Source organism: Coptis chinensis, chromosome 8, assembly GCF_015680905.1.
Source record: "Coptis chinensis isolate HL-2020 chromosome 8, ASM1568090v1, whole genome shotgun sequence".
In the NCBI taxonomy this organism is placed as follows: Eukaryota; Viridiplantae; Streptophyta; class Magnoliopsida; order Ranunculales; family Ranunculaceae; genus Coptis; species Coptis chinensis.
This window is the reverse complement of record NC_141463.1, coordinates 4,265,088-4,292,996: the sequence shown is the minus strand read 5'-3', so window position 1 is coordinate 4,292,996 and position 27,909 is coordinate 4,265,088. Positions and strand designations below refer to the sequence as shown.

At 39.5% G+C, this 27,909-nt stretch overlaps 1 pseudogene; it reads left to right on the top strand.

The window, feature by feature from the left end:
- The first annotated feature begins 680 nt into the window (after nt 1-680).
- Nucleotides 681-27,909, top strand: LOC147479430 (glycosyltransferase BC10-like; annotated as a pseudogene).

Genomic DNA, 27,909 nt, shown 5'->3' with positions numbered 1-27,909 from the left:
GAAAATGAACGGTTTACAAAGCCAAATTTTGTAAATTGTTAACTATATTTGGCAAGTTTAGAATTTTTTGATTTTTTTGATTATTTGTGACAATATTTAAAATAGTTAGGAGATCATATCTACAAAAAATTAGTCTAATCCAAAACTTATAAATGTCCTAACGATTTTGAGTTTGTTTACGTGTCAAGATAAAATATGTCCCTAGAACCCTCTCAATACTAATTAACCCTGTTTTCATGTGGTCAAAGTTCATGTTTGTTTTTTAACAAAGTTTCCCTTCCCCTCAACTTGGTACTATTATTTAAGCAGAATTTTTAGCTTAATTTTCTCATTGCACTCTCCCTCGATCTCTAGTTCTAAGACTCTTTCACCAAAATGATTACTTAAAAACATACTTCTTCTAACATCAACAAGCTCTACAATACCCATTTAGCATTTAACCTTGTTCCCACTTTGTTTTTCTTCTTTCGTGGTGTTTCTTTTGCCTTCTTATTTACTTTGTATCTAATTAACAAGCTTCGAATTCTCAATTGGTTTTAAGGACACACCAATATTACTGTCTCCTTCATTGGCATCAACACCACCGCCACCACCACTTGAAGTATATATCTTTTCTTACACTAGGAGGAGCCTTTAATGCAAGTAGCCATGATGAACAGAGAGGAAATAATTCATCTTTGATGCACAATATGGATGACAGGGAGTTGTTCTGGAGAGCATCTATGGTTCCTAAGATAAATAGTACTCCTTATGAGTATGTCCCTAAGGTTGCTTTTATGTTTCTAACAAAGGGACCTATTCCATTTTGGCTCCTCTATGGGAGAAGTTCTTCAAAGGCAATTCAATGAAGGGCTTTACTCTATTTATGTGCATTCTCACCCATTGTTCAATGATACAACGTCCCAGGATTCTGTTTTTTATGGTAAAAGGATCCCAAGCCAGGTGGTAACCCTATTACTTGATTTCTGTATCATATGTACACCATATGTTCTCCATATAGTACCACACACAAAACACAAATGTATACATGGTTTGACGATTGTTATATATATGAATATATGTGCAGGCAGTGGAATGGGCAACATTGTCAAATGTCAATGATATTCGCAGAGAGACGCCTTTTGGCTAATGCCCTTCTTTACTTTTCCAACGAACTTTTCGTATTACTCTCAGAGGCACGCATTCCTCTATTTAACCTCACCAGAGTCTACAACTACCTTATTAAATATTAACTCAAACCACAGCTACCTGGAGTCATTCGACAACCCAAGGAAATCAGCTCGACAGCTTGCGGGCGGTACAACAACAAAATGTGGCCTACAATTTCTGTTTCAGACTGGTGAAAGAGGTCTCCATCAATGGTTTGAAGTACATCGCAACCATGCCAATGAGATTATCTAAGACACCAGATACTACCCCGGTTTCCTAAATTACTGTAAAATGACATGTTACTCAGCCAAACATTATATACCAACAGGACTTTTTGTTAAATTCCATGTTAGTGGTGATATTGGGAGAGTTGTTACATTGATATATTGAGAGAAACCAAAAAGAAGAGCAATAGAGAAGAATAGAGATTGATTAGGGTTAGAGTTCAGAATGAGTTATTAAGTTTTCTATCCAGAGTTACATATTTATACTAACCTACATTGGGTGTGAAGTAACCCAAAACATAAGAGGTATGAAGTAACCCAAAACAACATGAGAATGGAAACTACTAGATATGAATATCCACACTTATAGAAACGTGGAACTTTACATATAGGACATATTCTAATACTTCTCTTAAACGGATTATCCGTTAACGGACATGGTATCTTGAACAGCTTATTTAGTGTCTTGAACAACTTATATAGTGTCTTGAATAATTTTCATTTACACTTATTAACATGGTCGTGGGCAAGACACTAAATAAACTGCGTCAAGACATTATATAACATGTCCATAAACGGATAATCCGTTTAATAGAATTCTTATATATACCAACACTTGTGAACATTATCTCACCAGAAATGAATTCTAATAGGACTATTACTTGGGTCGATTGGTCAAGGGGTGGCCCCTCATCTTGGGAAATTCAATGACAAGGACCTTAATGTAGAATTTCTGGAACAGATGCGATATGGTTCTAATTGCACGTATAATGGCGACAACACTTCTATGTATTCATGTGGGAGAAGTCAGAGACAGGCGCTTAGGTGCGGGCGTGCTCAGTCGGTTCATGACAAGTTTGACCGATGTTGGTGTTTCTATAAAAGGAAAGACTTCATTCTTAGAAACAAGACGATTTTGTGCACTTGTGTTGTGCCTATATATATCTTTGTAATTGAACCCTAAAAAATTAATCAAGCAATAACATCTATTTCTTCTCCCGTGGACGTAGGTTGCCGCAATGGCACTGAACCACTATAAATATTGTGTTTTGTCTCTGTGATTGGTTGTTAAATTCTACATGGTATTAAAGTGGAGTGCTTAATCTCCTCTCTCAATCAATCTCAACTTACTCAAACATAAAAAAACTATGACAGATCCAAAACCAAACCCTAAGTCTGCTGTAACAACAGAGACTGATTCTAATCCCGGTTGGAAGCTGTCATCAATTCTTTTGGATGAACCTAACTATATACTTTGGTCCAGGATTGTTTTGCTATCTCTGGGTGGCAAAAGGAAATCAGGGTTCATTAATGGTGCAAAGGTGTGTCCTACCATTGATGATGCCGAATACGAGAATTGGGTTTCCAATGATCAGCTTGTTCGATCTTGGTTACTCAATTCGATGGAGTTAACTATTGCTGAAATTTTTAATTTTTCTGATTCTGCAAAAGAGATGTAGGATTCAATTGAAGATTTATACGGAAACTAGAAAAATTTTGCCCGTGTTTTTGAACTTCAACTTGCAATCGGTACTTTGCAACAATGTGAGAAATTTTTTATAGAACACCTTGGGAATCTTAAAAAATTGTGAGATGAGTTAAACATATATCGTCCACACACCACAGATGCTAAGACTTTTTTGAAACGGGCTGAAGAGGATAAAATCTTCACAGTATTTCGTAGTCTTAAACCAAAATATGAAAATCTGGAAGGCAATATTCTAATGGAAAACACTCTTCCAACACTTGATGCTGTTTGTATAACTATTCAGAGAGAGAAAGCAAGGAAGAAAACTATGAACTCCAAGGTGAAGTCTTCAATCTCTTAATCTACTATATTACTTGAAGAAAATGATTTTCGAAAGAACTCACAAGGATTTGAAAAAGGTAAGGGAAAAAGGGAACCGTCTCACTGTGATCATTGTGGAAAAAACTGGCACACCAAGGGCCATTGTTGGGAATTACATCCGCATCTTAAAAAGGAACTGTCCAAGAAAGATCATGCTGCAGTAGCCGAGACATCAATTTCCAACTCATATATTTGTCACCAGTTGAATCAAATTCTCCAACAACTCACTAATTCCATGCCATCTAGCAAAGGTCAGTATGTCTCAACTCATGTGTCAGGTAATTTACATGTCTATTTTACTATGCCAGAAAATAGTAACTCATGGATAATTTATTCGAGGGCTACTGATCATATGGCTAATTGCCCTGCCTCTGTCCATAATTTTGTGTCCAAAACCGACAAACATAATATTTTCATAGCCAATAGATCCACCGTTCCCATTCTAGGTAGTGGTCAAATGGATTTTTTTAATCAAAGTCTCAAGAGTGACGCTCTAGTTGTTCCTTCCTTCCCTGTCCAACTTCTATCTGTTGGCAAACTTACAAATTCTTTAAATTGTGGCATTTTTTTCAGAACTCTATCGTCTTTCAGGATCGAAAGTCGAAGAGGATGATTGGTGAAGGAATTTATTCCAATGGGATCTATTTGTTGAAGTCGAATAAAAAGGCGTGTCAAGCTAGTGGGTTACTTGAGAGTCACATTTTGCATAAAAGACTTTGGGATCCATCTAGTCATGTCATGTCAAATTTGTTTCCACATGTTTCTATAAACTCTTATGATGTTTGTGATGTTTGTCAATTTTCTAAACAAACTCGTTTTCCTTTTCCAAGCTCACATACTATGTCTAATAATTTGTTTGAGTTAATCCACTCGATTTATGGGGACTCGCCCCGTTAATTCTTATGATGGCTATAAGTATTTTGTGTTGTTTATTGATGATAAAATCTCGTGCTACATGGTTATATTTGTTGAAATCGAAGACTGAGGTTGTGAATGTTTTCAAAGATTTTCATATTATGGTTACTAATCAATTTGGTGCAAAAATCAAGATGTTTAGATCTGACAATGGCACTGAGTTTTGCAAAGGTTTGTTACCTGAGTACCTTCATAACCAGGGGATAATTCATCAAACTAGTTGTGTTGGCACACCTCGGTAGAATGGTGTGGCTGAAAAGAAAAAACAGGCACTTTTGATAATTCATCAAACTAGTTGTGTTGGCACACCCTCGCCAGAATGGTGTGGTGAAAGAAAAAAACAGCACCTTTTGGAGACCACTCATGCTCTTATGTTGGGCATGAATGTTCCTAAGCAATCTTTGGTCTCATGGTGTCTCTTAAGCTTCGGCTGCTTATTTGATTAATCGTCTTCCGAAGTCGGGTTCTTGGTTTTAAATCCCCATTGGAAGTGCTCAAATCTAAGTCATTTGGATCTTTCTCATCGCGAAAGTGTTTGGGTGTGTTTGTTATGTGCATCAGCAAGCTATTCATCAAGATAAATTTGATGCTCGGGCTACTCGATGTATTTTTGTTGGTTATTTTACCACACAAAAAGGCTACATATGTTACAATCTGGCACAAGAAAACCGGGTTGTCTCTCATGATGTATGATTTGTGGGAATCGAAGTTTTTTCAAGATTCAGCTATGTCTAGGAATCGGTCCCAGGGGGAGTGTTTAGCAGATTTGACACCTCTCCCAGTAGTTATGGCAGTTTTGGCACCTCTCCCAGAAGTTGGTGAAGATATAGTTCCTGCTGTAGAAGTTAGTGAACCTAATGAAGTTATAGGTTTTATAGAAAATAGCGCTGGGCCAGCCACATACCGAAAGCAACCAGGGCCTCCCCCTCACTATCGACGACTTTACAAGAGCGAGGCACGGGTGCGCTTTCATGCTGAGCAACTAAGGGGCGCACTCGCTCTAGCTCCTCCAGCTACTCCAGCACCTCTAGTTTTTCAAGAATCAGAACGAGATAGACGACCTCCAGTAACCCTCAAGGATTACTATAAATCGATAGAGAAGCGTGATCCCCGGTGATTCACAGGGGAATTTTTTTATTCATTGCATGACGTTTCATATCCTCTACATGAGTATATAACGTATGCCAATATCACTTCATCTCATTATGCTTTCTTGAGTACAGTCGATGATGTGCAAGAACCCAAGAAATTTAGAGAAGCTAACTCTCATCCAGTATGGAGAAAGGCGATGCAAGAAGAACTTCATGCTCTAGACGAGAATAAAACTTGGGAGATTGTTATGCTACCTTACGGAAAGAAAATAGTTGATTGTTGTTCGGTGTTCAGAAACAAGTTCAACAGTGATGGTTCCTTAGAGAGGTCTAAAGCTCGACTCGTTGCAAGGGGATTCACCCAAACATATGGTCAGGACTACAAGGAAACTTTTGCACTAGTTGCAAAGATGAACACGTTTAGAGTTCTTGTATCTCTAGCTATAAATCAAGACTGGAAATTGTTTCAGATGGATGTTAAAAATGCATTCTTACACGACGATCTTAAAGAAGAAGTGTATATGAGCATCCCACCTGGACATCCGAAAGAGACTAAGGTTGGATTAGTATGCAAGTTAAAAAAGGCTATCTATGGACTTAAACAATCTCCACGAGCGTGGTATGCCATGCTCAATTCTGTTCTAGCTATGACCGGTCTTAAGCGGAGTGATGTTGATCCTTCTTTATTTGTTAAGTCTAGCAAGTCAGGCTTGGTTGTTGTTCTTATTTATGTTGATGACATTGTTATCACAGGTAATGACCATATTGAAATCTCTCAGCTCAATGATCTACTGCACAAGAAATTTGCCATCAAGGATCTGGGTATTATAAAGTACTTTCTTGGGATCGAAATTGCTTATTCAAAAATAGGTATATTTCTTAATCAAAGAAAGTATGTGTTGGATTTTTTGAGTGAAGCAGGAAAGCTGGGGGTAAAACCATCTGATTCTCCAACTGACAGTAGAGTCAAGTTGGACAACACCGGTAATCTTCTTACTGACATTGGTCAGTATCAGTGATTAGTTGGTAAACTAATATATTTAACTATTACTCGACCAGATATTTCTTATGCAGTAAGCTTGGTTAGTTATTTTAAGCATGCTCCAAGGACTCCACATATGAATGCAGTTTCCAGAATACTGCAGTATCTGAAAGGGTCGCCAGGTAGAGGTATTTGGATGTGGAAAAATAGACATACATCTATTACTGCTTATACAGATGCTGATTAGGCAGGATGTCCAGTTGATCGACGGTCTACTTCTGGTTATTGTACCTTTGTGGGAGGTAATTTGGTCACTTAGAAAAGCAAAAAACATAATGTAATGGCTCGTTATAGTGCTAAAGCTGAGTACAGAGCTATGGCTTCCACCACCAGTGAAATCATATGGCTTCACGCTCTTATAAAGGATTTGTGTTTTGGTTTACATCTGCCAACTACACTTTACTGTGATAATCAAGCTGCTATGCACATTACTCCAAATCCGGTGTTTCATGAGAAAACTAAGCATATTGAAGTTGACTGTCATTTTGTGTGTGAAAAAGTGCAATCTATCATTGTCACTACCTCCTTTGTTCGAAGTGACCAACAGCTTGCAGACATTTTTACCAAGGGACTTCCAGCTTCCAAGTTCCATGATATACTCTTCAAGTTGGGCTCGCTGGATATCTTCACACCAACTTGAGGGGGAGTGTGGGAGAAGTGAGAGACAGTCGCTTAGGCACGGGCGCGCTCAGTCGGTTCATGACAAGTTCGACCGATATTGGTGTTTCTATAAAAAGGAAGACTCCATTCTTATAAACAAGAGACGATTTTGTGTACTTGTGTTGTGCCTATATATATCTTTGTAATGGAACCCTAAAAAATTAATCAAGCAATAACATCTCTTTCTTCTCCCGTGGACGTAGGCAGTGGCGAAGCCACGTTGTAGTGACATGGGGCATGTGCCCCAAGTGAAATTGTCAAAAAAAAAAAATTATGTATCGCGAGAACAAAACACCCAAGGCCCAAGCCCAACCGATTGAATAGAACATACCACTTTCTCGCCTCCTCGTACAGATAAAAAAAATGGGGTTTTCACTTTTCAATATTTTTATTCAAACCAGGTGCTGCTAGCCTTTTACTGCCTATTGTTACACTTATTCAAAGTTTATTCTCTTCAACTTTCATTCTTCATTATTGATTTTCTACAGTGGTATATATATATATATATATATCTCGCAGTAGACATTTGTTTCTTTTTTTTTTATTTCAATAATGAAAAATCAGAGAATCGATAGTTTGTTTCAAAAAATAAATCGTGAAGATGTGTCTAATCCAGTGGCTCCTATTCAAAATATTCATAACAATGAGGAAGTGGAGATGGAGCCTAGATTGAAAAAGATAAGTCTAACTTGTATTGAGGTTGATGTGTTGAATCTTGAATCCGATCCTGGTTTATAACTAAAGTTTCTAATTATCATCCAAAGGATCAAGAAGCTGTTAGAAGGGCATATTTGCTAAGAGGGCCTAGTCAACCATTTCTAGCTTACTATCCACCAACACAAGATGGAAATAAGGTTCGGCGTTTCAAGAAAGACTTTTTCACTATGTATGGAAATTGGTTGGAGTATAGCATTCACACGGATGCTGTTTTTTGCTTACACTGTTACTTGTGGAGGCGAGAGTCTGGAGATAATAGGGATGCTTTCTGTCACAGCCCGAATTTCTAAACAATAACAAAGTGAATATTTGAAATATAAAAATCTCAAACATCACTAGGTTCACTTGTTTAAAAACCCAGACTATGACGGAGGATACTACACATACAAACCCTAATAGCCATGTCATAAAAGAAACAACTTAAAATAACATAATCCCGATAATTATCCGCAACTTCTTTATTAAGATAACATCCTTCCAAATAAAATATCAATCAAACTCTCAGAATAAAATTTCCTCACTACCATGTTCTCATGCCATGAAAAAGATAAACTACGTTATCACATTCTTCCAATAAAGAATCAGACCTAAAAAAAAAAACTACTTTGCTCCGCTCCGGGCACGGATCCCAATCACACGCCCGGTTCCCGCCTTCCACCTATGTTCCCAAGAACACACCCGTTCTTACAAAACAAAGCAAACATGGGTTGACAAAATGGAATTTTTTGGTATGAAGTAGACTAACTACATATAAACATTTCAAAACCTTACTTATCCCACTAACACTTTAAATCTATCATAACCTAATCATTACCGGCTTGGAAGACAAGTAGTTCCGTCATCTCAAGCGGCATGGTTTCTTCCCAAGCAAAACTTCCATTTTATTAACTCCCATCTTACTACTCAATCTAGTAACTCCTTTTTATATCTAAATAATTGAATTACACTTACCGATATCTCGTATAGGGTAGGGACCGGCGTCTCGCGACACAAAATATTATTAAGTCCTACCCTCTCTGCGCAAAGAAAGTTAGACTTTGTATATAACGGATGTAGATATCCTCTATGTATTCAAAAGTAAGCCCAAACACACTCGCATAATCAAATAAATTTCTCTTATCACTTAATCAATTACTTTTCTTATACACCCACCCTTTAGTACCTACTCCACGATTTGCACTCCACACATTTGCCAAATCACACATTCCTGTGTGCCTCTCTCCCACCGAATACCACAATATCATAGCCATCTATGGGCTTTCATACACATATTTCACAGCCTCTTTGGGCACAAAAACTCAGGTCATTCATGGCACATTCAATGAATACCTTAGGTCATTCCGCCACATTCAAGGAATACCTATCATATCACTAACGGGCCATTCATGGCACATTCAATGAATGCCCTGGGTCATTCCTGCCACATTCAAGGAATACCCAATCCTACATTCCCATTACACTCAAGGAATACAACTAACCCGGAAGGCGAATACCTTAGTTCCTCTTTAGGGCAGTCCAAACCATTTGGTCATTCATGGCACATTCAATGAATACCCGGGTCATTCATGACACATTCAATGAATACCCTTATATAACACTAATGGGCCATTTATGGCACATTCAATAAATGCCCACCTAACATATGACATCATCAGTCATAAAACTCAATTCCAAAACTTGAGGCGTTGAGAGTTCTAAAAGGGTGCGGTAAGTTTTGTTTACGCATTATTGTACTTTATTGTACATATTATTTCAGAGAACGTAGGAATATCTTGATTCAATTATTTTTGGTGTACGCGTTATTAATTTCATGAATGTAGAAGGGTCATAACGTTGTTTATCGGAAAAGACTGAAAAATCACAAAGCAGTAAATACACGTACACAAGTATATTTATAAAGGTCCTAGCCTAAGTCAAACATGCTAGTAGTCCTAGACTTATCCTAATAGACCTAATCATAATTTTAGGAAAAAGTCAACTTTTCGGGTCAACTGGTCAAAGTCAATCCTGGTCAAAGTCAAAGTCAAAGTCCACTCTGGTCAACAGTCAAAGTCAGAGTCCACTCTAGTCAACAGTCTATATTGGTCAACCTAACCTAAACTCCAAAAACCCAAAAGCCCAAAGCACTAGGGCCCATAGTCTAACTTAAGGTCAAATTTTTAAAATCCAAAATAAAAAGATATTAGCCCACGATTTTGGCCCAAGCCCAAAATCGTTTTTGGCTACTGTTCATCTCCTCCACTCCTTCATTCTCCAGCCACCACCGACCACCACAACAGCCACCACCGGCCACCTATAATTAAAACAAACCCGGCCGGTTTTGGTCAGTGGAGAAAAACCCTAGCTACCTATATCAACAATTCACCATTCATTTATCAGGAAGAAAAAGCGATCTACGCCATTAATGGTTTATTCAAGCTTCACTCACCCTCTCCAAAGAGCCCAATCAACCACCAACAATCCCCAACCCAACAACATAACCTCACAACAAAATCTAAACAAAACGATTCCAAACAAAACCAACCCAAACAATCAAAACACAGGGGCGGTTTGGTCACCATTGAAGCTCTTAGGAGCTTCAACAAAGACACCCAATCCTCATCCCAACAAAGACACCCTATCCAACACAAATCGACCAAACCTCAACCCTATCATAGTTTAACAGGTTCCACACATATACAAACACAACTTAAAAGAGTTCATAAACATTGATACGGGACCGACTTCAATGAAAAACAAGAAAGGCGTTTTGGGTGGGTTCAAGGTTTTGACAACCTCCGAACCACAACTCTCCATCCAACCAATTCTGAATCACGTAAATCGTCCGGTTTGTTCATGGCCCGACAAACTAACGAGCGGTATGTAGAATAGAATGAACGAAGACGTAGAATAACATTGACTAATAATTGAACATAAAGAAATTTACAGATTTGCAGATATCAGACATTAAAGTTTTTAACCAGACTTAAAAACATTGGTTTAGTGGAAGATAAAAATCTACTCACCGTTATAAACCGATTAGCTTTCCGACGCGAGAAAACCTCCAAAGACTAAGTTCCGACGATCTTTCTTGTTCAAAAACCCCCCTTTTTTTTTTCCTCTCTGTAAAACTCTCCCTTTTTGTTTTTCCCTAAAAACTCTACGTGAGAAACCCTTATTTTCTAGTTTTTTTTTAAACCTCCCCATAAAACAAGGGTTTTAAACCTATCTACTTACTTACGGGCTTTTTTCTGAACTACTGGATATCCTATTTTTGTTTTAACTGTTTACCTTATTATTATTATTATTATTACTATTAATATTATTATAGGAAAAGCAATTAAAAGACGGGGTGTTATAATATACACACCTTAAAAGGATCTCGTCCCGAGATTCAAGGTAGCGTGTCAGAGAAGAGCTCAGGGTGCATCTGTCTTATCTTATCTTCAAGTTCCCAGGTCACGTCATTTTCCCTTTCACTCCACTGCACTTTTACCAAGTTTACAATCCTCCTTCGAAGGTGTTTCACATCCCTATCTACTATCATGATAGGCCTCACAATAAAAAGTTACATCATCGTTCAACTCTAGCTCTGGGGCTGAATAACCTCGGTGGGATCTTTCACACATTTCCGTAGCATAGACCGTGGAAGACATCGTGAATCATCGCTAAGTTAGGCGGCAAAGCAAGACGATCGCTAAACTACCAGCGGAGGCTACTATCTCGTATGGTCCAATATATCGTGGACTCAACTTTCCTTTCATGCCAAACCTCATAACTCCTCTCATGGGGAAACCTTCAAAAACACAAAATCGCTTCTGTAAAAACTCTACCCGTTTTCTCTTCAAATCTGCATAACTTTTCTGCCTACTACTCGGCCGCCTTAATCCTTTCTCTAATGACTTTAATCTGCTCAGATGTCTCTCTCACTATCTCAGGCCCAAGCAATACTCGGTCTCCCACATTTGCCCAACAAGCAGGTGATCGACATGGATGCCCATACAAAGCCTCAAAGGGTGCCATACCAATGCTCGACTGGAAACTGTTATTATATGCAAACTCCACCAAAGGTAAATGTTCCTCCCATCCTCCACCAAAATCCATTACACAAGAGCATAACATATCTTCTAATATCTGATTCACCCTCTCTAAATGCGTCCATCCGTGCGAGGGATGATAAGCATTACTCATCGCCAAACTAGTGCCCATAGCATGAAAACTCTTCCAAAACTTCGAAGTGAACAAAGGATCTCGACGAAACAATACTCTTTGGAATCCCATGTAACCCGACCACTTCCGAATGTACAAAGGAAACTAACTTATCGTATTTCTACGACGTCAATAGGGATGAAATGAGCGAGACTTCGTTAGGCGATCAACAATAACCCAAATAGATTCATTACCTCTCCGAGACTTAGGCAAGCCATCAATGAAATCCATAGAAATGTGCTCCCATTTTCCACATCGGTATCTCTAATGGCTGCAAATAAATCGAAGGCCCTCGATGCTCTGCCTTAACCTGGCGACAAGTTAAACACCGAAATATATTCTCCGACATCTCTTTTCATTCCTTCCCACCAAAAGGTCCTCTTCAAGTCTTGGTACATCTTCGTTCCTCGGGATGAATTGTAAACCGAGAACGATGAGCTTCATATAAGATTTCCTTCTTTAACTTTGCATCATCGGTACACATAATCTCTCATGAAATCTCAATCCTCCATCGAGAATCCTCGCCTAATCGGACGGACAATCATCTAAAATATCAATGACGGATCATCCAACCGACTCAAAAGAAATCGGTCTCTGCGTGTTGCATGGCAATCACTCTCCGAAAAATCACCGCCTAACCTCCAAACTACATATATATACCCCTCATGCGTATCTGGTGTAGTCCGGACATCATAAGCTGCTATAGTCTCTAAACTCTTCCACTCTTGCACCATAAGAGTGGTCAAAACACCAGGCAATCGACTAAGTGCATCTGCAACTACATTGCCTTTGCCTGGGTGATACTGAATCTTTAAGTCATAACTACTTATGAACTCCATCCATCTCTGCTGTCTCATATTCAACTCTTTCTGTGAATAAAGATACTTCAAACTCTTGTGATCTGTGTAAAGCTCGAACTTCTCACCATATAAATAATGTCTCCACACCTTCAAAGCAAAAACCACTACCGCTAACTCCGGTCATGAGTAGGATAACGCGTCTCTCGTGTATCTTCAACCCGCCGTGAAGCATACGACACCACCATACGGTCTTGCATTAACACACAACCCAAAACCGGTTCCACTAGCATTAGTAAAACCACTAGCTTTCCGCCTCTAGTGGGATTACTAGAATTGGAGTCTGAGTCAACCTCTGTTTCAATTCTAGGAAAGCTTTCTCTCAATCATTAGTCCACATAAACTTCACATCTTTCCTAGTTAACTTGGTGAGCCGGGCGCAATAAGTGAGAACTTCTCAATAAATCTCCGATAATATCCATTTAACCCCAAGAAACTTCTAATCTCGTAGCGATTGGTTAGTTGTTTCCATTCTTTCACTGCAGCAACCTTCTCAGGGTCTACAGCAATCCCTTCACTAGATACCACGTGTCCCAAGAAACGAATTTCTTCTTCCCAAAAATGACACTTGCTAAACTTAGCATACAACTTATGTTCGGGCGTCGCAGATCACTATCTTCAAATGCATCTTATGTTCTTACGTGTTTTTGTGAATACACTAAAATGTCATCAATGAAAACAATCACAAATTTATCCAAATAGGGCTGAATATACGATTCATTAGGTCCATAAAGAATGCAGTGCATTAAACCCCAAAAGGCATCATCACAGAAAACTCATACAACCCATAACGAGTTCTAAATGCAGTCAAAGGAATACTCTTCTCTTCAACTCCCATCTGATAATAACCAGTCCTTAAATCAAACTTTGAAAATATCTTAGCCCCTTTCAACTGATCCAACAAGTCATCAATCCTAGGAAGCGGATACTTATTTTTTATAGTCACCTGGTTCAAATCCCTGAAGTCAATACACATCCTCAAAGTACCATCCTTCTTGGAAACAAAGATAGCAGGCGCACCCCATGGTGAGTTGCTCGGTCGTATGAACCTGGTCATACACACCTTAAAAGATTCAAACCCATATACTCAAAAGATATGGTTAAGCCAAAAACAAAATCACTAAACATTAAACTCTTACCCCTTCCACGAAAGTAATTCCTCGACTTGCACTTTCATTTTAGATTCCAATAGCTTAGGTGCCAACACTGTAAAAGATGACTTTAAAACTGAGTGCAGTCCGGTAACAAGTCTATACTGAAACTCCACCTCCCTCTTGGGTGGCAACCACGGAATCTCCGAAAAACATCCTCGAAGTCTCTCACTACTTCCACATCGCTGATATCCCCGTGGGTATCTCTATAGAAACGAGGGAAGCTAGACATCACCGCGAGTCCTCCTTACAAAACACAGGTGTGAATCAACCTTGGCATGCGGTGTATTCACTATAACCTCCCCTCCTTGCACAATCCAAGGTAACATGATAGCGTGTCAACCCGGTCCATACCAAGTATGAAATGGAAACCCTCAAACCCCAAAATGATCAAGTCTACCATAAAGACACGGTCTAAGAAACACAACTTAAAACCTTTGCACTTTCGTCATACAAGGGTAACAGAACCTCCCTAGCGGTGTCTCAACACACAAGGGCTTAGGTAAAGGGTAGTTTTAAAACTTTCTTTCTCAACATCGGCCGAGATATAAAGGAATGTGAAGCACCGAATCAAACAAAACTCTGAATGTAAACCGAGATGAACTAAAGGTACCTTCAACATTCTCGGTGTCCCTGGCATAGGCTGCATAGGCTCTAGACGAGTGGTAGTCTTTGGTGCTCTGATCACGATGCTGGTTTCCCGCTTGGTAGGGCAATAGCGAGATAAATGCCCCCACCTGCTTACACTCCCGACAAGCCCCTTTCAACGGGAACTATGGCTCACGGCGTTGGTCTTTGAGTGCGGTAAAAGTAAATCTAATCTGCGTCGATACGAAGCGGGAACTTCGACCACGAAGGTTGGGGACCGGCCTCGCCCGCGATTCCCCGAGGTCTAAAGCTTCGATCTGCCCGGTGGCCTATAACCACCCTGGCGATGAAATCCTCCACAGGGTGAATACACCCCTGGCGATGAAATCCTCCACGAAACCCCCAGGGGCCGGTGGTCTCTAAAAGCGGACCCCTCGGGGTATATCATAAGGCCTAAACCTATTTGCACTTTTTGCTCTCAAAAGGCCTAGGACCAACAATTGGTATCTCACCAAACTTCCTCTTCCCCTCGACTCTCTTGGGGCTGCATTACGCTCCTCATATCTCAAGGCCAAGTCGAACACGCGATCAAAAGTGTCGGATCAAAAGGAATCAACTTGCCGAACAAGTGACTCTCTAACCCGCGTATGAACTTTTGGTTTTCTTCTTGTCAAGGTATCCACAAGATAGGGAGCAAACCTCGACAACTCATTAAACTTGGTCACATACCCGATTACCGACTTCCGTCTTGAGTCAACTCGAGAACTGTTGAGCCAATTTGCTCTTTCACGCCTCGAGGGAATGAACTTACTCTCAAATCTAACCTTGAAGTCTTCCCAAGTCAAAGTTCTAGTGTCGGACTAGGGGTGAGAGCTCGCCACCAAAACCTAGCGTCATCAAGTTGGTGGAAACTTGACTCTCTTCCGGAACCTCGATAAAGCTGCGCATGCGGCTCAAAGACATTTTTCACTGACTTTGAATCAAGACTCGGCTGCAATCGCGTTCCCAACACCATAAATCGCTGCCCACCAAGAGTACCAAACTCCTTATTGCGTTTAGAAAAAGGATCTCCTGAAACTGGATGGTTATTCGCATAGCCACGCAACAACCGATTCAATTGCGTACTCGACATCTATCTTTGGAGTGTTCACTGCAGTCGATTGGTATTTCCATTTTGTGTCTCAACCATGATCTACAATTCAAACAAAACTCCCATTAATATTCACATATATCCAAAACTTTCAACACTATAACCCATATTCCACATCCGAGGATCACTTAGACTTTCCAACACTAAGCTAACCTATGCTCGATGCAAAAATGTCGACCCGAATTTCTAAACAATAACAAAGTGAATATTTGAAATATAAAAATCTCAAACATCACTAGGTTCACTTTTTTAAAAACCCAGACTATGACGGAGGATACTACACATACAAACCCTAATAGCCATGTCATAAAAGAAACAACTTAAAATAACATAATCCCGATAATTATCCGCAACTTCTTTATTAAGATAACATCCTTCCAAATAAAATATCAATCAAACTCTCAGAATAAAATTTCCACACTACCATGTTCTCATGCCATGAAAAAGATAAACTACGTTATTACATTCTTCCAATAAAGAATCAGACCTAAAAAAAACTACCGAAACTGCTGCTCGGCCGCGGATCGATCCTGCCCGGCGGTTCCCTTTGCCTTCCACCTATGTTCCCAAGAACACACCCACGTTGCCAAAACAAAGCAAACATGGATTGACAAAATGGAATTCTTTGGTATGAGTAGACTAACTACATATAAACATTTCAAAACCTTACTTATCCCACTAATACTTTAAATCTATCATAACCTAATCATTCTCAGCTTGGAAGACAAGTAGTTCCGTCATCTCAAACGGCATGGTTTCTTCCCAAGCAAAACTTCCATTTTATTAACTCTCATCTTACTACTCAATCTAGTAACTCCTTTTTATATCTAAATAATTGAATTACACTTACCGATATCTGCCGCTGTATAAGGGTAGGACCGCGTCCCTGCACAAAATATTATTAAGTCCTACCCTCCTGCAAAAGAAAGTTAGACTTTGTATATAACAGATGTAGATATCCTCTATGTATTCAAAAGTAAGCCCAAAACACACTCGCGATAATCAAATAAATTTCTCTTATCACTTAATCAATTACTTTTCTTATACACCCACCCTTTAGTACCTACTCCACGATTTGCACTCCCACACATTTGCCAAATCACACATTCTGTGTGCCTCTCTCCCAAATACCACAATATCATAGCCATCTATGGGCTTTCATACACATATTTCCACAGCCTCTTTTGGGCACAAAACTCAGTCATTCATGGCACATTCAATGAATACCTTAGGTCATTTCCGCCACATTCAAGGAATACCTATCATATCACTAACGGGCCATTCATGGCACATTCAATGAATGCCTGGGTCATTCTGCCACATTCAAGGAATACCCAATCCTACATTCCGTACACACTCGAGGAATACAACTAACCATGGCGAATACCTTTAGTTCCTCTTTAGGGCGGTCAAACCATCACGGTCATTCATGGCACATTCAATGAATACCGGGTCATTCATGACACATTCAATGAATACCCTTATATAACACTAATGGGCCATTTATGGCACATTCAATAAATGCCCACCTAACATATGACATCATCGGTCATAAACTTCGATTCAAAACTTGGCGTTGAGAGTTAAAAGGGTGCGGTAAGTTTTGTTTACGCGTTATTGTACTTTATTGAATATATTATTTCAGAGAACGTAGGAATATCTTGATTCAATTATTTTTGGTTTAATGGCGTTATTAATTTCATGAATGTAGAAGGGTCATAACGCGTTGTTTTATCGGAAAAGACCGAAAAATCACAAAGCGGTAAATACACGCATTACCAAGTATATTTATAAAGGTCCTAGCCTAAGTCAAACATGCTAGTAGTCCTAAACTTATCCTAATAGACCTAATCATAATTTTAGGAAAAAGTCAACTTTTAGGTCAACTGGTCAAAGTCAACCACGGTCAAAGTCAAAGTCAAAGTCCACTGGTCAGCGATCAAAGTCGAGTCCACTCTAGTCAACAGTCTATATTGGTCAACCTAACCTAAACTCCAAAACCCAAAAGCCCAAAGCACTGGGGCCCGTAGTGCAACTTAAGGTCAAATTTTTAAAATCCAAAATAAAAGATATTAGCCCACGATTTTGGCCCAAGCCCAAAATCGTTTTTGGCTACTGTTCATCTCCTCCACTCCTTCATTCTCCAGCCACCACCGACCACCACAACAGCCACCACCGGCCACCTATAATTAAAACAAACCCAGCGGTTTGGTTCAGGGGAAAAAACCACAGCTACCTATATCAACAATTCACCATTACATTTATCTTGAAAAAAAAACGCATCTCGCCATTAATGGTTTATTCAAGCTTCACTCACCCTCTCCAGCACCCAATCAACCACCAACAATCCCCCTCAACCCAACAACATAACCTCACAACAAAATCTAAACAAAAACGATTCCAAACAAAACCAACCCAAACAATCAAAAGCGGGGCCGGTTTGGTCACCATTGAAGCTCTTCCGAGCTTCTTCAAAGACACCAATCCTCATCCCAGCGGCACCCTATCCAACACAAAATCGACCAAACCTCAACCCTATCATAGTTTAAACAGTTCCACACATATACAAACACAAACTAAAAAGAGTCAATGTAAACATTGATACAGGACCGACTTCAATGAAAAACAAGAAAAGGGCGTTTTGGGTGGGTTCAAGGTTTTGACAACCTCCGAACCCACAACTCTCCATCCAACCAATTCCTGAATACGTAAATCGTTCAGTTTGTTCATGGCCAGCAAACTAACGAAGCAGTATGTAGAATGAATAGTACGTAGAATAACATTGATGAATAATTGAACAGAAAGAAATTTCTGATTTGCGGATATCGGACATTAAAGTTTTTAACCGGACTTAAAAACATTGGTTGATGGAAGATAAAAATCTACTCACCGTTATAAACCGATCGACTTTCGTCGCGAGAAAAACCTCCAAAGACTGAAGTCGACGACGATCTTTCTTGTTCAAACCCCCTTTTTTTTTTCATCTCTGTAAAACTCTCCCTTTTTGTTTTTCCCTAAAAACTCTACGTGAGAAGCCCTTATTTTCTAGTTTTTTTTAAAACCTCCCCGTAAAACAAGGGTTTTAAACCTATCTACTTACTTACGGGCTTTTTTCCGAACTACTGGATATCCTATTTTTGTTTTAACTGTTTACCTTCTTATTATTATTATTACTATTAATATTATTATAGGAAAAGCAATTAAAAGACGGGGTGTTATACTTTCATCAATGGTGGGTTTAGGAGTTGGAAAAATTGCAGAAGGATTGAGGATCATGTTGGGAACCATAATAGTGCTCATAACGAAGCGTGTATGAAGAGTGAGAATCTAATGAAGCAAGACCAACACATCAAGAACTTAATTATCAAGCATTCAGACCAAAAACGGATTAACTATCAACTTCGTTTAACTGCTTCTCTTGATGTTATCCGATTTATTTTGCGCCAAGGATTAGCTTTTTGTGGTCACGATGAATCTGAAAGCTCTAAAAACAAGGGAAACGTCCTTAAGCTTTTAATATTCTTACCTCTTCACAACAAAGTTGTTGACAGTGTCGCTCTTAACAATGTTCCGAAAAATCTCAAATTGATATCACCTGATATTCAGAAGGCTTTAGTAAATGCAGCTGCTGTTGAAACTGTTAATGTTATTATGAAGGACCTTGGAGAAGAATTATTTGCTGTTTTGATTGACGAAGCTCATGATACGACGATTAAAGAGCAAATAGCTATTTGTTTGCAATATGTTGACAAGAAAGGTTGTGTGATAGAGCGGTTTGTAGGCATGATGCATGTCCCTGATACTACATCAGCTTCACTCAATACATCACTTGAAAAATTCTTCGGCATACATGGATTGAGTTTCTCGAGACTGCGTGGTCAAGGGTATGATGGGGCTAGTAATATGCAAGGGCAGTTCAATGGGATAAAATTGCTCATTTTGAATGAGAACAAGTCTGCAATCTATGTACATTGTTTTGCACATCAACTTCAGTTGGCGTTTGTCCATGTCGCAAAAGATATCAAAGAGATTACTTCATTTTTCACCTTTATTAGCAATGTGGTGAATGCTGTTTGGGTCTCTTGCAAGCGTAGGGACAACCTTCGAAAGAAAGAAGCTACTAGAGTGTTTGAGCAACTTAGAAATGGTGAACTATCAAGCAGTAAAGGACTAAATCAAGAGCTTGGTGTTAAAAGACCTAGCGACACACGTTGGGGCTCATATTATGGTACGTTAGTTAATTTCATTGTTATATTTCCCTCCATGGTTGAAGTTCTTGATGAGGTGATGGAAGAGAGCTCAAGTTCAGATAAAAAAGGAGAAGCACACGTTTTATTAGATTTGATGCACTCATTTGAGTTCATTTTCATCTTGCATTTGATGAAGAATCTATTGGGAATCACTAATGATCTTTCAAAAGCATTGCAACGAAAAGATCAAGATATAGTGAATGCTTTAGCTTTAGTAAAAGTATGCAAGGAGCGTTTGCAGAAAATGAGGGAATGTGGTTGGGATTCGCTACTAGGCGAGGTTTCTGCATTTTGTACATAACATGGTATAGACATGCTTCAAATGGATGCTAAGTTTGTTCATCGAGGAAGATCCCGAAGAAAAGCAGAAGAGGCAACTAATTTACATTATTACCAGGTTGGATTCTTTTATGACTGTATTGATAAGCAACGTGTTGAGCTTGATAACCATTTTGATAAGGTGAATACGGAGTTGCTTCTTTGTATGGCTTGCTTAAACCCCAATGATTTGTTTGGTGTGTTTGATACTAACAAGTTGATTTGTCTTGCTGAATTTTATCCTGATGATTTCTCAGAGCAAGAGCGTATAGTCCTTCAAAATCAACTAGAGATTTATGAGATTGATATGAAATCCAATAATGATGCCTTTATAACACTTAAAGGAATTAGTAGTTTAGCTAGAAAAATGGTTGAGTTGGGAATAAATATTATTTATAACTTGGTTTATAAGCTTATAAAGCTCTCACTGATACTACCGGTTTCTACTGCTATAGTTGAGAGATCATTTTCAGTTATGGGCATAGTGAAGAATCGTCTAAGGAATCGAATGGAAGACGAGTGGTTGAATGATTGTCTGGTGACATACATAGAAAAAGATATTTTTGATAACATCAGCAATGAGGCAATCTTGAAGCGTTTCCAGGATGCAGATCGTAAAGGGAATTTATAACTTTCATTTTTAGAATTGTTAGAGTGGCAAAATGTATTTTGACAACTTTAGCTTTTTTTTTGTATACTACAATGGTGGTCTTTTTGCGAAATAAAATTGTGTGTTGACATGTACACTAGTACTTGCTTAAAATTATAAAATTATTAGCATATGAGTCAGTGAGTGCCCCATGTGAGGTAAATTCCTGGCTTCGCCACTGGACGTAGGTTGCCGCAATGGCACCGAACCATTATAAATCTTGTGTTTTGTCTCTGTGATTGGTTGTTAAATTCTACAGTTCCTTTTTCGTGAGGAAATTTGTACCTAATACTTTGGAGCCACTATTAACAATTGCTCCAGTGTTGTTTGGTTTCCATCCTTAATAAAAACAAAATGCAACTATTGTATACACTTTATACCGCTTCTTCTATCACAACTTCACAACACTGCACGTCAGTGATAACTATAAAATGTATAGTCTACCTACGAAATGAACGATGAATTCACTCCGTAAGTAAACTAAAACTGGACTTTTACTAGTTTATTATCAAAGCTTCTACTCTCGATGCGAATTGCACTAAGTGGAGTAGGAAGTTCGTTCCACTCCTAGTTCCCTAGCATGGATTGTCTTCTAAGTCTAAGAAATCAGTCTTAAGTCAATGAGAGCTTTACGAAGGGGAATTAGACTACGATGCAACTACCCACGAAATGCAACTAGTCGACTATCAAACAACTAAGGGAATGCTACGTTGATTCGATGTTAAGGAGTTAGAGGGGGATTGATTCCACCTTAACTCAACTTAATCCACTAGCGACGCAGTCGTAAGTAATCGAATTGAATCGCATGCGAGAACAATAGGTTCTTCCTAATCCCTAATTACACATGGCATTCCTACCAATTAATAATTAGCATGTGAGCGATTAAACCCATTCTCATGGTGAACTAAACGCGTTTCTAGAGTTGAAAGGAAATTACGACAATCTCCAGATAATTGGAATCAAGCTTTCATCAAGGTTTCTCAACCCCCTCTAATGGAGTTTTAGCCTTGAATCATTCCGCAATCATTTCCATTTAAATTAAATCTAAACATAATATAAAGCATTGAAATTTACTTAATTAAACAATAATGAAATCTAATTTAATGACTAAAATGAAATAAGGACAGGAATTGAAATTAGATCTAGAATTGGAAATGACAAAATCGAAATTGATAAAGAATACTACTTTATTGATCTAATCAAATGAAGAACAAGATTCAAAGGTTTAATCTAATTAAACTAAGTTCTAAAACTAATTAATGGAGGCTAACTAATCTAGGTCTAACTATCTACCTAACCTAACTGCCATTAACAAAGAGCTAAGCTTTTGTTTTTATACATTCAGATCCAAAAATCGTGCATGGGCTTGGAGCCATGTTTTGGGCGAAGAATCGGTGCCCAAAACCCAGTCTTCAACCAAAAAGGCCTCTTCAGCTGCAGTTGGCTTCCACAGACTTTTCGTCCACTTCTGGTCCTCTGATTGGGTCAAGGCTTGGACCATTGCAAAGCTCTTTCCGAGCCAGTCGTTTTGACATAAGGTAGGCCTCAATCCGAGGTCTGAGTCTAAAGATATGGCATTCGGAGTTCTGGCGACTTTTGCTCCTTTATCTCGCTAAAGTGGCACATTTACGCACATAATGGACTTTGAAGCCTGAAATGCATAAAAACACGTGTCGGTATTAACTCTTACTTATTATTCACATAATTGGTCTAACAGTATGATTATTAAGGGGTTAAAACTACAGTTTTGGGCTCTTATCAAACCACCCGAGCGACATTTTGCTTGTCCTCAAGCAAAGATGAGAAATTAGAATAAGTGACCAAAATGGAGTTCTAACTACTCTCGTTTATTTGAAGATGCGATTGCATTGACCATATGCAACAAGGCCTTAAACCACTAGGAATTTCCTAGTGGACGAAGTTATAGCCTCGTGAGAGTTTTCGAGTGAAGGTACTCACAAACTTCATCTATACTACTGGCGACTAAGAAAATAAAACTATGGTTCCCTTATTCATGCTCAACTATCTATACATCTCTCTAGCAATTGAATAAGAATAACCAAGTCGAGAAACCTAAGTTAATATATGCATAATAATCTATCATCTACAATAAACATATACACGATAGTAGTACTTATAAAATGTTTAGCGGGTTTGTTTCGAGAACTTCGGAATAAGCGTCCTTAAGTAGGTTCTCACAATAATAGTCAAGAAACAACACTCTGATTTTTCCACTCAAGTTTAAGCTACTCCGATTAATGCAGTGGGCACACTTTATCTTACAATCTCAATGACACACAGAGGGAAGGAGTCGATCAAACACATCTACCACTTACTATCACACTAACCTATTCCTAATTGAGCTAGAGGTCTTTATTAGGTGTTACGGGGATTAGGAGATGGTTTAAGAAGGAAGGAAATGGATATTCAAAAGGACAAGTCTGAGATAATAGAGTCTTCATATTATGTAACTAGAGAAAACCTTGTTATTTACTTTTGCTTCTACACTTTGTTTCCATCCTTACTCTATCACGAATAAGGTTTTCTCATGGTCTTCTTCTGCTAGTGGTATTTGGTTGTAGCCGTTGTAGGCATCCATGAATGATAAGAGCTCGTGGCCACAGGTCTGGTCCACAAGTCGGTCGATTCTTGGTAAGGAGAAGCTATCTTTAGGAGTTTTTAGATTTAGGTTGGTAAAGTCCACACAAAGGTGAACTGTGCCATTCTTTTTTGGGACTGCTACTATGTTAGCGACCCATTCACGGTAATCGACCTTCCTAATGAAGCCAACTTTTTTGAGATTTTTGACCTCTTCATTGATAGATTTCTAAAATCTAAGGGATAACTTTTGAGGTCATTGGCGAACTAGTTTGGCATTTGGGCTAACAATTAATTTATGGCATGCAATATTAGGATCAATTTCAGGCACATCGATATACGACCAAACAAAAACGTATTTATTTAATGATAAAAAGCTTACAAGTTGTGCCTTAAGAGTAGGATCAATGTTAACTCCTACATAAACGAACTTGTGGTCATCCTTAGTTCCTAGGTTGATCTTTTCCTTCAGCTCGATCTGAGCATCTGCCTCTATGGATTGAGCAACCTCTGGGGTCTTGGTTTCTTACGGTGTCTCATTGACCGGAAGGGGTGTGGCGACCTCAGGGGTCTGGACTTTTGGAGGGACGTCTTTTACCGAGCCCCCAATGTTCTCCTTTACGAGTTCGTTGTGGGGGGTCTTGGTCAAGGTCTTGACCTCAGAGATGAAGTCTTCTGCTAGCTTGGTTTTGGCGATCTCTCTGATGTTTTTGAGTGAAGCCCCAATAGGCTTGTTGACTGAGAGGATCTGATTGCAATTATAGGCATCAAGTTGGTTGCTTCTGAGCTCCATCATGCCTCTAGGGCCAGGGAAGCGTAAAACATGATGGAGTGTTGATGGCACTGCTTGCATCTTGTGGATCCAACGGTGTCCTAAAATAGCATTATAGGACGAGTTGACATCCAGAACGCTGAAGCGCGTATTGATGCTGACCTTGTCTTCGTGCGACCCAACTAAGACATGTAGAATGATGTCTCCTATTGGGTTCGGCTCGTGATCCGTTGAAGCCATAAAGGGGGGAGGGGGCTATTGGATAGATCATGATTGACCTGGGCATGTTCATCTCATTAAGGGTGCGGTAGAAAAAGATATCACACGAACTGCCTGGGTCGATTAGGACGTGCTTGACAGTCCAGTCGCTGATTTTGACATGGACCACCAAGGCGTCATTGTGTGGGAGACACACCTTGTTGAGGTCAGCCTTAGTGAAAGTGATGTCTCCAGAGTTGTGGGCAGTTGCATGTGGGGAGGGAGCCGCTTGTGAGGAGATAGACTTCTTGGAGGGCGCCTACCCGTCTCTTTTTCTCCCTTGTGGATGTGACAAATTCGTCCTGGAAAGTGATCATGTTGATCATTTTGTTGTTATCTCTGTCAGATGAATGTTGGCGATGATCATGACGAGATTGTTCCATAGAGCGTCCTTGAAGGCGGGAGAGGTCTTGGTTGTGGTTGCGTGGAGGAGTTCGGCTTCTCTCTTTGCGAGCCATGAACTTATGGCGTAGGTCGCCATCGGCTATATCAGTATAGTGCTTGATATGGCCTGCCTCAATGAGGTCTTGGAGGTAGTGCTTGAGTCCGCAGCATTCATTGGTCTCATGACACTTTGCTTTATGGAAAGCGCAGTATGGATTTCTTGGTGTGTCTTCTGGCCACTTTACCTCAGGTCGATAATAGGCCGCTATTTTTATTTCTCCAGTATGTAGCTTGGAGATCTTGTTAGCCGCAATGAACTTCGGCAAATTAATGCGACACGGTACCAGACTTACGTCGCTTGTGGTGCGGGTCACTTTTTGAGGGCGAGGCGATTAATGCGAGATTGCTGCAACTTCCTCTTGTTCACCGTCGTGATCTAAAGCTTCTTGTAGCTTTATATATTTGTACACGCAAGTGTACAAGTCTTCCAATTTTTCAGGACGCTTCTTTGTGTGCGACCTATATAGCCAAGTGTTTTTTCAGATTGCCTTGGTGAATGCCAAGGTTATTGTAAAGGACTCGTGGAGGTCGCTTTCTATAGACAGCAAGTCTGTCTTGAATCACCATAAGAAGGAGCGGATTGACTCGTCTTTCTTCTGAGATAGCATGAAGAGTGAGTCAACGTCGGTTTTCTTACATCTGTTGTGGACGTAATGATTAGCGAACTGGTTTATTAGCTTCTCGAAGCTATCGATGGAGTTTGGCTCCAGTAAGTAGAACTAGTCGAGGTTCTTGTAGGTTGTTTCGGACTTTCTGGTTGAATGGTTGTGAAAAAGCGGCATTGCAAGTAGTCAAACTCTTTGCGCCTTGTAGAGTGTGTGAGGCTGGTTTGGATGTAGCGAGCTCTGCAAACCGTGTTAAAGCCATTTCGGGACATGTACAATGATCATACATCGCAAAATGTGGCTGAATGAAATTGTGCGGGGAGGGTTTACTAATTGATTACTTCCGGTGTGAATGGGGATGCTTGATAAGTTTTCAACATCTTTGATCCGATACCAAGGTCCCTTCTTCATAGTACTTTGGTCAGTTCACTACTTCACTAGGACAACTTATTGATTTTCTTTGGTTAAGCCGTTAATACCGTCCTCAGGTGGTGACTCAGTGGAATGGGGTTCAATGGGTCACGACTTTTTTAAGTCTCGGCGTTTTTCAAAGATTTGTCATAATAGGGTAATTTCTTCACCACTGTTTCATGGTTCCCAATCCGAGAAAAGTAAGCCGTAACCCATGTTCTTCATTTGTTCTTGTAAGGGTTGTTCGAACTCCATTGTGGGCTTGAGATTTGTTTGAAGGTTTTTCCAAGGTTGAATGGTTGTGAACTTACCGAAAAATCAATCCACCAAACTGAATTCAAATGTAAAGGTTATGTTTGGTTAACCTGACAAATTTAGTCGGAATGCTATTTGCAGAGTTTCTTGAACAGATGCGGAAATGGGGAGATAGTGTTTGGAGTTGGATTTCTACCCAACCCGAGTTCCATTGTGTGGATGAAATGGCCTGTTCATAACGCTTCATTACGTTCTCTTTGCCTCCGGCATGTTAGGGGAGGGGGAACTTGAATCCTAATGCCTTGTAGGGGCGTTGTTCCTCCTCCTCTTTATATAGGCAAGATGCCCATGTCTTATGCTTTCAGCCGTCAGAAAAAAAGTAGAAACCGGATCAGTCTTGAGGTCTTTCGCAAACCATGATGGCTAGTTAAAGCCATTAGGAAAACAAGTAAGATTCTTTATCGTGCACCAAGCTCCGGTCTTGATAGGCTTTTAGTTGATTTTATTATATGGGTAAAGACATACGTTCATGAAAAACGAGCAATTGTGGATAAGATGATTGAGTGCTATGGAGGTCTCTTCTAGAGATCGTTTACTCAACTTCGAGCCACTTGAAGGGCATGAAAGCGTAAAGCTTTAATGAAGAATGAGTCAGTTAATGAGATCGGTTTCTTGCTTGAGTCGAGTCACTATGAAGCAAGTTCTGAGGATGAGGATATGAAGTCGGTTAGTAGTTCTATATATGCTGGACACGTGTGTGATATTCATTGGATGCGAATATTACTCCCTCACAGTATTTATTTTTTTTTCCAGATATATATCCCATACCAAGGATCCCAAGCCAGGCCAGGTTATAACTTATAAGTGTTTCACTTTCCATCCCATATACGCTCCTAAATCCTAATCTTATCAATTGACATGTACATTAAAAAGCTATAAAATAAGGAGTATGAGTTGCATTATACTTTCAGGTGAATAATAGCTATTTTGATATTTGTAGCCAGTGGAATGGGGAAAATCATCAATGATCGACGCAGAGAGACGGCTTTTGGCTAATGCTCTCCTCGACTTGTCTAACCAAAGATTTGTATCACTCTCCGAAGTATGCATTCCTATATTTAACTTCACCACTGTCTACAACTACCTCACAACAATCCGAGAAAAGTAAGCCGTAACCGTTATAACAGGCAAATGTGGCCTACGAATCTACAATTTCTCTGTCAGACTGGCGTAAGGGGTCTCACTGGTTCGAACTCCATTGCAAGATTGCCATTGAAATTATATCGGATAACAAGTATTACAACATCTTCCAAGATTACTGCGAAAAGCCATGTTACTCCGATGAGCATTACATACCGACACTAGTGAACATTATCTCACCATAACTGAATTCAAATAGGAGTATTACTTAGGTTCATTGGTCGATAGATGCTCCTCATCCTGACAAATTTAGTCGGAATGCTATTACTGCAGAGTTTCTTGAACAGATGCGGAGACCCGCAGTGATTCTAGCTGTACGTATAATGGGAATGACAGTACTCTGTGTTTCCTTTTTGCGAGGAAATTTCTACCCAAAGCTTTAGAGCCACTGTTCATTGCTCCAGAATTGCTTGGTTTCAATCCGTAAAATGGAGCGGAATGGTAACTTCTGCTCATAATGCTTCATTCCAGGTCTCATTACCTCAACGTTGCCTCCGGCATGTTAGCAGGCCGGATACATGCTAGCGAGCCAGTTCTGCTCCATTTAGAGTAGTGTAAATTGGAAAGA